This window comes from Harpia harpyja, chromosome 7, assembly GCF_026419915.1.
Source record: "Harpia harpyja isolate bHarHar1 chromosome 7, bHarHar1 primary haplotype, whole genome shotgun sequence".
NCBI lineage: Eukaryota > Metazoa > Chordata > Aves > Accipitriformes > Accipitridae > Harpia > Harpia harpyja.
In genome coordinates, this window is record NC_068946.1 from 53,603,959 (window position 1) to 53,612,646 (window position 8,688).

Genomic DNA, 8,688 nt, shown 5'->3' on the forward strand with positions numbered 1-8,688 from the left:
AACATGGGAATCTTCTGTTTGCAATATTTCTTAAAGAAGGAAAACCCCTTCTCGACGAAGCTCGTTTTGGCGGGGGCCGTCTGGGTGGGAGCCCAGGTTCCCGCGCACCTCCGGGCGCCCGGGGCGAGGGAGCGCGGCGTGCGGGCGTCCTCCGCGCCTCTCGCCGATGTACGGGCTGAAAGGAAACTGTGAAAAAGCAAAGGAGGGAATATCTTTGTTTCCTCGGTTTTGAAGGAGTTGGCTGGGGGACGTGGGATATTTTAAGGACTTTCTCAAGCTATGAAATTCTGATTCTAAATCTTAGGCGGCTGCCTACAGACTATCGTACTGCAGGAATTGCTCAGGAGACGAGTGGACACTGCTCTGGTGTTTTGTTTTTTTGGTTTTTTTTTTTATTTCCAAAGGATTGCGTATGTTTAAGTTGGAGAAGCAGGGGAAGGAGGAGTTGCTGGAATTGCAGACTTCCACAGAACACTCTTGCACTTTATCTTCCTATTCCTGATTATTTTTGACACTGGGTAATTGGAACGCAATCAAGATAGGATCATTTCGAAGTGCAGCAGGACAGGGAACGTGAAGAATTTTCCCAAGGATGGGAGCACAAATATCTTTAAACACAACAAATAGCTTTGCACATAGGACATCTTTTAGCCAGTCTCCTCAAAATACATCAATTAGATAAGCTAAACATAATTAAATTTTTGCATAAGATCGTTAAGGGTCACTTATTCCCATTTTTCATCTGGGGAAACGGAGGGACGGAGAGCTGGAAAAACTCCCACTAGCCCAAGAGTTATCTACATAGGCAGGTCTCTAAGCTAGTAATCTTGCCTCCAAATTATTTATTTCCTCTCTTGGTGGGGAAAGAAGCACCACAAATTTACACATTCGCATCTTGCATCTTATGGGGCAGTAAACCCTTTTATGGGAGGAAAAGATACTTTAGTTTCAGCCCCTCGACCTGCTCCTTCCACCCGTGGTAAGTGGTGGAGAAATCTGCCTGATATTTTGGGGGATGGAGAAGTAGAAGAGGCGATGTACATGTGTACATAGAGGTGTATATAAATATACATAGCCCAAACATAATTTTTCAATAACTATAAAAAGAAGTGGAAACACGAAGGCTTGCAACGCTTGCAGAATATGTTTTCCATAGGTGTGTAGTTCAGCTGCACATAAGAAATTCCTTTGCCATGTAGGAAAAACAGCTCTTACCTGCTGACTTGAGGGGAAAATACAGCGTCCAGGGGACTCTCTTGCTGAGCACTCCAGTGCTGGCTTTACTTCGTGTCCACGGTGCAGAGGGCCAGGACGCTGGGCTGAGCTCCGGGCAGCGATCCAGGAGGGCCAGAGCTCAAGCACCGCGCTTAGGCTTTAAGCAAGCTCGAGACCTCTGTGTTGTGGATTCAAGTCATCCTGGGACTGTGAGAGTGAGCTGAACTAGACGTGTGGACATAGCCAAATTCATCCATGTCAGCTCTAGGAAGAGAACAGAAACAAATATTCCTGGCTCCTTGCTTTAACGATTTAAATAATCCCACGTATTAAGGAAAGGCTGCTTTTACAGTGCTTTAAGTTGAAAAAGTCATCAGAGAAGCTAAGGCATTCCTGAGCAACTCTTCAGAGTAATAGTTCATGAGATTTTGAAATATTTTCTCCTGGAAATAGTAATGCTTATATAGTAAAGAAGGTAATTCAACTGTGTACTGTCCTCAGGCACTGGCAATGGTTGCTACTTGCAAGTACCAGGAGACAGTTTCTAAGTTTTAGGCATGAGTGTGTTACATGTCTTAAATTTGGGTTTCCTGGGTTTCAGAGCTTTGGAGTTTGTTGTTTGAACTCTTAGTTCTTCCTTTTAGGATTTCTATTGTGGCTGAACTTAAATAACCGGAGACAGCACTTAATGAGAGTGTATCTGTATTTGTCAGCATTTAGGGCAGTTAAACATAACTAAGATGAAGAAATTCTTGTATTCTACTTTTCTCTTATCATAATGTACGTACAGGCCTAACTCTGCTGAGTTTTACTGTTGTTTGGCAAGAATAACTTAGGTAAAGCTAAAGAACCTGCGGTTTGCTTTCTGTTCCTTTAAGCAGTTGAGCTCCCTGTCATACACTAGTAAGATACTCTCATAAAGCCCCAAGTGGAAATAATTTTTGGGTTGTAACCCTCAAGACTTTAAGATTTTAAAATCCTGACATGTCAGGATTAAAAAAAACCCCCACGTATCTATCAGTGAATGGTGAATACATGTTTGTGTAGTTTGCCTTATTTGCATTTGTTGGTAATTAATTAAAAAACATGAGTTTAATTAAACTTGGAGTTAGGGGATTCATTAAAATAAAAACAAAAAGCATTTCAGTTAAAAATGTAAAATAACGTGTTCAGATGGGTTTGCTGGTGCAGCTTAAGGATTTGCAGAGAAATGCCAGCAGTAGTAAAACTTTAGGGACCATCACACTGCGCGCAGTTAGAGAAGAGTTCCTGCGCAAGGAGAGTGGGTGTACATCTTTGTCAGCAGATAAATTTCACTTTGTAGATACTTGAATTGAAATAATAATAATGCATGCCCTCAGTTTCTTTCTGGCCTGAGTCTGTGGCTGTGAAAAAATGACATGCACAGAAGTCCAAAGGAAAGGATTACAGCATAACTGAAAGTAAGGCTTTTAGAACAAGGGACAGAGTTAGAGGAAAAAAGAGATTAAAAAGCTTCAAGGGAAGAGATATCACTCATGGAAAACTCAAGACTAAATTATACTTACCTGTTTATGCTGTCATGAAAAGTTCTTTCTCTTTTTGGTCTCTTTTAGTCACAACTCACTGTCTTTAGGATTTTTAATTTTTTTTTTGTTTTTTTTTTTCCTTTGAGAACAGTGGAAAGGGGTTGCTTTTTAAGAAAAGACAGGTTATTAGGATGTTGAAAGTAATAATAGAAAAAAAAATCCCAATTGATAATTAAGACTGATGTTTATTAAACGTTTTCCTGTAGCCTGCTGTCTCTGATTCTGCCCCTTTTGCAGGACTGGGCTTTTCCCACTGGCAGAAGAGAACCAACAGAAGAAATTTTGAAGTTTTTGTAGGCTGTGTTTTGAAAATCGTCACTGAGATATTTCTGTTTGTGCAGTGGAATAGAAGGGAAACCTTTCCACCTTCTCACATTGAAGGGGTTTAGTGAAGATCTCCCAAAGCAGCACTCGCTCCCATACAGGTCAGGCTCGTTGCCTACGTACACCTACACACGCGGCCGTGCACCAGCTACGGCAGCTTGAGAAAGGCACAGGAGCTAACGTCACTGCCGCTTCTGTAAGGTGCTGTGCTCTTGGGGTTGGCAAGCTACTGAAAAATGACCGCCTTTGATCAAACTACCTCAAAATTAAGATTTTTCTACTTTACTCTTCCCCCAAAGTATTTAATTTGGGGAGAATACAATTATAATAATGGAATATAATAGTCACTAAAAATTCCTAGTCATATTCATCAGACTCATTTTCTTATGAAATTAATATAAAACGTCTCAGTAATGAATACAAAATGTGTGCAAGCAACGTTATATTAATTTGCCTAGGGGTGTGTTTTGAGGTTGCCTTGACACCCGTGTGCAGGATGTTGGTGGACGACTTGGGTACATGCGAAGGACTAGATTTAAAAAAGAAATTAAAAAAACAAATCAGAAACGTATGTTGCATCTTTGAGATGTTAAACCATCTGTGGGTGCCCATTTCCTCTACCGCTGGACAGGAGGAACCCACGTTAGCAAAACACCTGCGCCAGCCGCGGTACTGGGGAAGGTGGACCTTGCATAGGGAGCAGATGCTCCACAGCTGAAGCCTTTCAAAAGAGACACCTTTAGAAGCCCCCAGCCTTATGGGATAACCGAATTGTACATAAATAGTCTTTAAAGGGAGTATTGTCTGCTTTAAAAAAAAAAAAAAAGAAAGGAAAATGAAGTGGGGTTTTGTGTGTGGGTAAAGTAAATACAGTTAGAAATACATGACTTGTTAAGAGCTTTTTGAGGACCCCACACTCACAAAATCTTTTAGGTCATGTGTTTGCTTTCCGAAACATTTGGTAAGTAATAAGTGCCAAGGGACTATATGCACTCCATCTGGAATTAGCAGATTCCTCTTTGTTCAATTGTTCCTAAATTTGGAACCAGCCGACTTGCTTAAAAGTATTTTGATTTTCTTTTAAATAAATACGGGAAATAAACATAGCCCAGGACCTTCAGAGAGGTACATTATTAGTCTTCTCCCTGGCTCCATGAGCCATGCAAGCCTTAAAGGGGCATTTGCCAATTTTGATGTTTGCTATTGGTTTATGGTAACAATTTGTTTGGAGTGGCCCATCATTTTTGTTTCCTTTTTATAAATAGTATCAAAGAAATCAGAGATGGAAAAAGAACTATTAGGTCATTGAATCCACTCCACTGCCAATGCAGTCTTGTTCCTTACAGTGTGTTTTTTCCATTTCTTTGTCCAGGTTAAACTTGGAATTAAGTTTAAGAGCCTGTAGGTCTGATGAGAGGTACAAGAGCAAGTGGAGATTTTACTCTTTTCTTCTTTCCTTACTAGACAAATATCTCATTTTCATCTCCACCTTCCCTACGTAAGGAAATGGCATGTCAAAAGATCAAGTAGATGCTTTCTCTTTGCAGGTGTTGTAGATTACTACCTCATCCCCGTAAAAATTTAATTTTTGCTTGGGGAAAGCAAAAAAGGAAGAGAAAAGCAACACTTCTCTTATCTTCCCTGATGTCCTATAACGCCAAAGAGTAAAAGCCTGAGACCAAGCCACCTGCTTGTCCAGTAGGCTTATGAAAAGAGACCGTGTTTCCTTCAAGACCTTTAAGAGAAAGCTTATTTTAAAAGAAAACAAAACTTTACAAATAAACTTGAGCAAACACTGTAAAGGATTTAAAAGGCACCCTGGAATCACCCAAAATTGCACCAAATTTGTGATACAGAATTCAGCAGGAAGACTGACACTGAAAATGTTTTCCATTAAAAGCTTACAAATCGAAGCTCGGAAAGGTTGTCCAATGTCATTACGTTTGGCATACGAAGAATTATTAAGAGGTGCAGATCTGTAGATTTGGGATCACAGCCTAAGATATTCAGCCTGTATATGTTGGTCTGCTTCCATGGATTCGAGTGGAACGATGCCTATTTACAATAGCTGGGGATGGATGATCCCTCTCTCCACTGACTGCAGAGAAAGCTTAGGGAGACTCGCTTTCCTAAGCCAGAGCTGGCCTTGGTGAGCTGTGTCTTACCATGCATTACAGAGCAGGATCAAGGTCTTTATCTAGTTCACGGTTGCTCAGAATTTTGTTTCATCCAACGTTTGTTCAAAATATAAGCAAACATTTTATTTCTGCTTCAAGCTTTCCTACGAGTGGAAGTAGTGCAGCACAAGCAGATACATATTTTCTCCATGGCTACAAGGTCTTTTTATTTGGTCTAGATACACATCTGTAACTATTTTACCAACTCATGTATTCATATATACTGTAAGTCAAAGGAGCTTAAGTTTTCACTTCTTGCACCGAGTTGCAATCATTCTGTTTTGCAGGTTGCTTCCTATGCATTGTGTTTCAGCAGCCTAAGGGCTTCTCTAAATCATTATTCTGTTCTTTCCCAGCAAGAAGGAACCAAAACTATAGTCAGAGATTAGCATGGGCTAGGCAAAACCTAATTATAATCTCTTCCACCTCTTTTCCTATTCCAGTCAATCCCTATTCTGAGGATCAAACTTGTATTTCCTCCGTGTGCTTCAAGAAGGTGTATTAGCGTGACTGAGTGTCAGCATCGCTCAGCTGGATCTGTTGAAGATACCAGTGTTTGGGATTTGGCCCATGACAGTACTGAGCTGTTCTTTTTAAATCTAATCCTGTGAGTATGAGTTCAGGAGTTGCATTAAAGCTTCACGGAGACTAAGTTGTGTACCCACACCTTAGATTAGGACACTTTAATTCTTAAAGCAAATGGGCTTTCAGCTTTAAGGAGAGAGTTACATTGGCTGTAACTAATAAATGTAATTATATCTATAACACATATGTATATTTATGTTAGGAAATATTTAGCAGAATCTTGTGATTTGAAGACAGTAATTTGTTTTCTTCGGTACCTGCAACCTGAGTAAATGTAGCTGCTAAGAAAAGCGTTGGTAAATGTGATAATTTTCTGAAAATGTGTCCCCTTGAAGGATTTTTTGATGGCAAGAAAAGAAGAAATATTCACTCTTGTTCCCATAGAAATTAATTAAAATCTTGCCATTAACATCTAGCGGAGGAGAGAACCCCAAATAGCTATATAAATGAGACACCAGCAGTTTCTTTTTGTTTCTGGTTATTATTTATAAATTCTGAACAAGAAACTTTGTTATGAGACTGAACTTATTATTTGCAACTTGTAAATCTTTTTGACAATGCATATGTTCATACTTTGTATTTTATAGTCTCCTTTTAGCAGACTACAGGAGTGTCTGTCATTTCATTTACAAAAATTACCAATAGGTGGGCAAAGTCTTACTGAAAAGTGATGAAGCACAGAGAGCAAACAAATATTGGATGATAGATGAAGCAAATGTAAACTTTAAAACAAAGGAAAGGTTATCAAAGTTTTACTCTCGTCAACTGTGATTTCTTTTAACGGGCTTGAAGGCAAGCCATTTTGCCAGGTCAGGTTATCGCATTGTGCTATAGTTAGAACTACTGACTCGTTCTGTGCTGTTGTTTGTTGAGATGACTAAGTTGTCATTTTTAATTAGCTTTATGCTCTTCTCAAAGGCTAATTACTTTACTTTTTATCAAGATTACTTGATTGGTAATGACAAGGGTGCCATGGTTACGTATTTTTAGAGAATTCCCCAACCTGCACAATTATATGAATTTTCGTTCCCCCTGGATTCTTTGTGCAATAAAGCCTTCAGTACAAATAATGGTTAAGAAAAATACATATTTACTATCGATATCAGCAGAAGAAAGTATATCTTGATTTTTTTTTTTTTTTTTTTTGGCAGGAAGGCCATTGTTAATGTATTCAGTCAGTGTAAAAAACCACGTTACTTAGTTTACCTCCCTGTCAGTGACACTAGTGCAGCTCTATTACCTTGGCTGAAGTTACCTCAGGCAAACTGAATTTGAGACCTTTCTTTTTTCCTCTTATTTGTCTATAGTTGTGCGTCTCCCCTGCTCATCACGGAAATCTGGGCTGACTTAACCGCATACTTATTTCAAAGTGTACAAATCACACAATCAGACACTGACTTTTGGAGAGCGTTTGCTACCCTGTTTACTGGGTTTTTGTTGAAGAGCCCTTGAGATAAGTATGAGAGGTGCAGTCACAGGTGAAATCTCTCTTTTCTTTAGCTACCTATAGACCACTACAATCTATTTTTGTTTGAAACAGCAGCAGCCCAAAAGGTGACGCTTCTGTGAAGGCTCCCTTGAGGGGGGAGGCAGCGACGGGGGACATAAATACTCTTCTGATGTTTTTTAGAAATACAGTTGTACCCAGAGAATCACTACTTTACTCCTGTTCTGCAGCACATAAATACACGTCAGATGTGTGGTAAACCAAAGCCTCTCAGGAGCTTGTCCTGAAAGAGGAAAAGACACGATGATTTAGAGTCTACATCTGCAGCTCTTGCAGCCGCTTCAGTCCCCGCTGCCGGAGGAGAATTCCCTGCATCGACGGCCTCTTGATGCCAGGGCTTAGAGCAGTTCCCGAAGCGAAAATCCAAGGGAACCTAACGCTGTTGCTAACCCATTGGAAAGGCGAGGAGGGGACAGCCACCGTGAGGCTCCAAGGAAAGCGGTTGCTCCTGCCATTAGGTCTCCGTCTCAGGTCACCTCTACTACCACTTTGCAAGTGGAAGAGGAATCCCCGACGACTGCGACTCTTGTCGCGTTCTCCAACGTCTGTTGAGAGCAGGATTAGAGTAGGTAGCTTCCTAAACCAAAGGGAAGGTCAGCGTGGTAGGGCGCTGGCATGGCACACCTTTGTACTCAGGCTTGCAGGAGCTGCTGAAGGGTGTGCTTGGCTGTGAAGGCCTGCTGGAATGTCTCGAGTCATAGGAAAACACATGTGGGACATCTCTGTAACGAGGCAGCTGAAGATGTGAGGATGTTCTGGAGCGAAGACTTGCACAACCCCTGTGTTTTGACGTTACCCTTCTCGTCGAGAGACGGGGAATATAGCGGCTCCAGCTACTGCAGCAGTGCAGTGTGACTCCTTGTAGTCTACGTGTAAAAAACCACCTTCTTAGCAAGCATCTCGTCTCCTCAATGAGCTAGTAACACATCTATGACTTCAGTAATTAAAGTAAGTTTTTATTGCTTTTTACTTATCTTAGCACCGAAGAGCAAGAAGAGAGACCAGTAAGGTAGGCTGGCAACTACTGGGAGTCTGGGAGACAGGCATTCAGCTCCCTGCTTCCTCTGCTGCAAGGAAAATAGGCAGGACTGGATCCTAAAGGTATTAAATGCCTAAATCCTATGGAATTCAATGTAAATGGGTGGCTAAATACTATGGGGATCTGGGCTTAATCTCTCTACACCTTAGCTCTTCATCTGTTCTATAAGTATAATAATTCTTCCCTACTCACAATAAAGTATAGTAATAAACATATTAAGGAAAACAAGGTGCTCAGCTACTGTTATCTCTGACTGTAAAAAAATCTAAACAA

General features: G+C 40.7%; 1 long non-coding RNA gene across 1 annotated transcript; it reads left to right on the forward strand.

Moving 5' to 3' along the window:
* Positions 1-3,043: 3,043 nt before the first annotated feature.
* LOC128144308 (uncharacterized) lies at positions 3,044-8,370 on the forward strand. The gene is made up of 3 exons (XR_008236031.1): positions 3,044-3,208; positions 5,728-5,891; positions 7,177-8,370. It is a non-coding gene; the product is annotated as an uncharacterized LOC128144308 (long non-coding RNA).
* Positions 8,371-8,688: the final 318 nt, after the last annotated feature.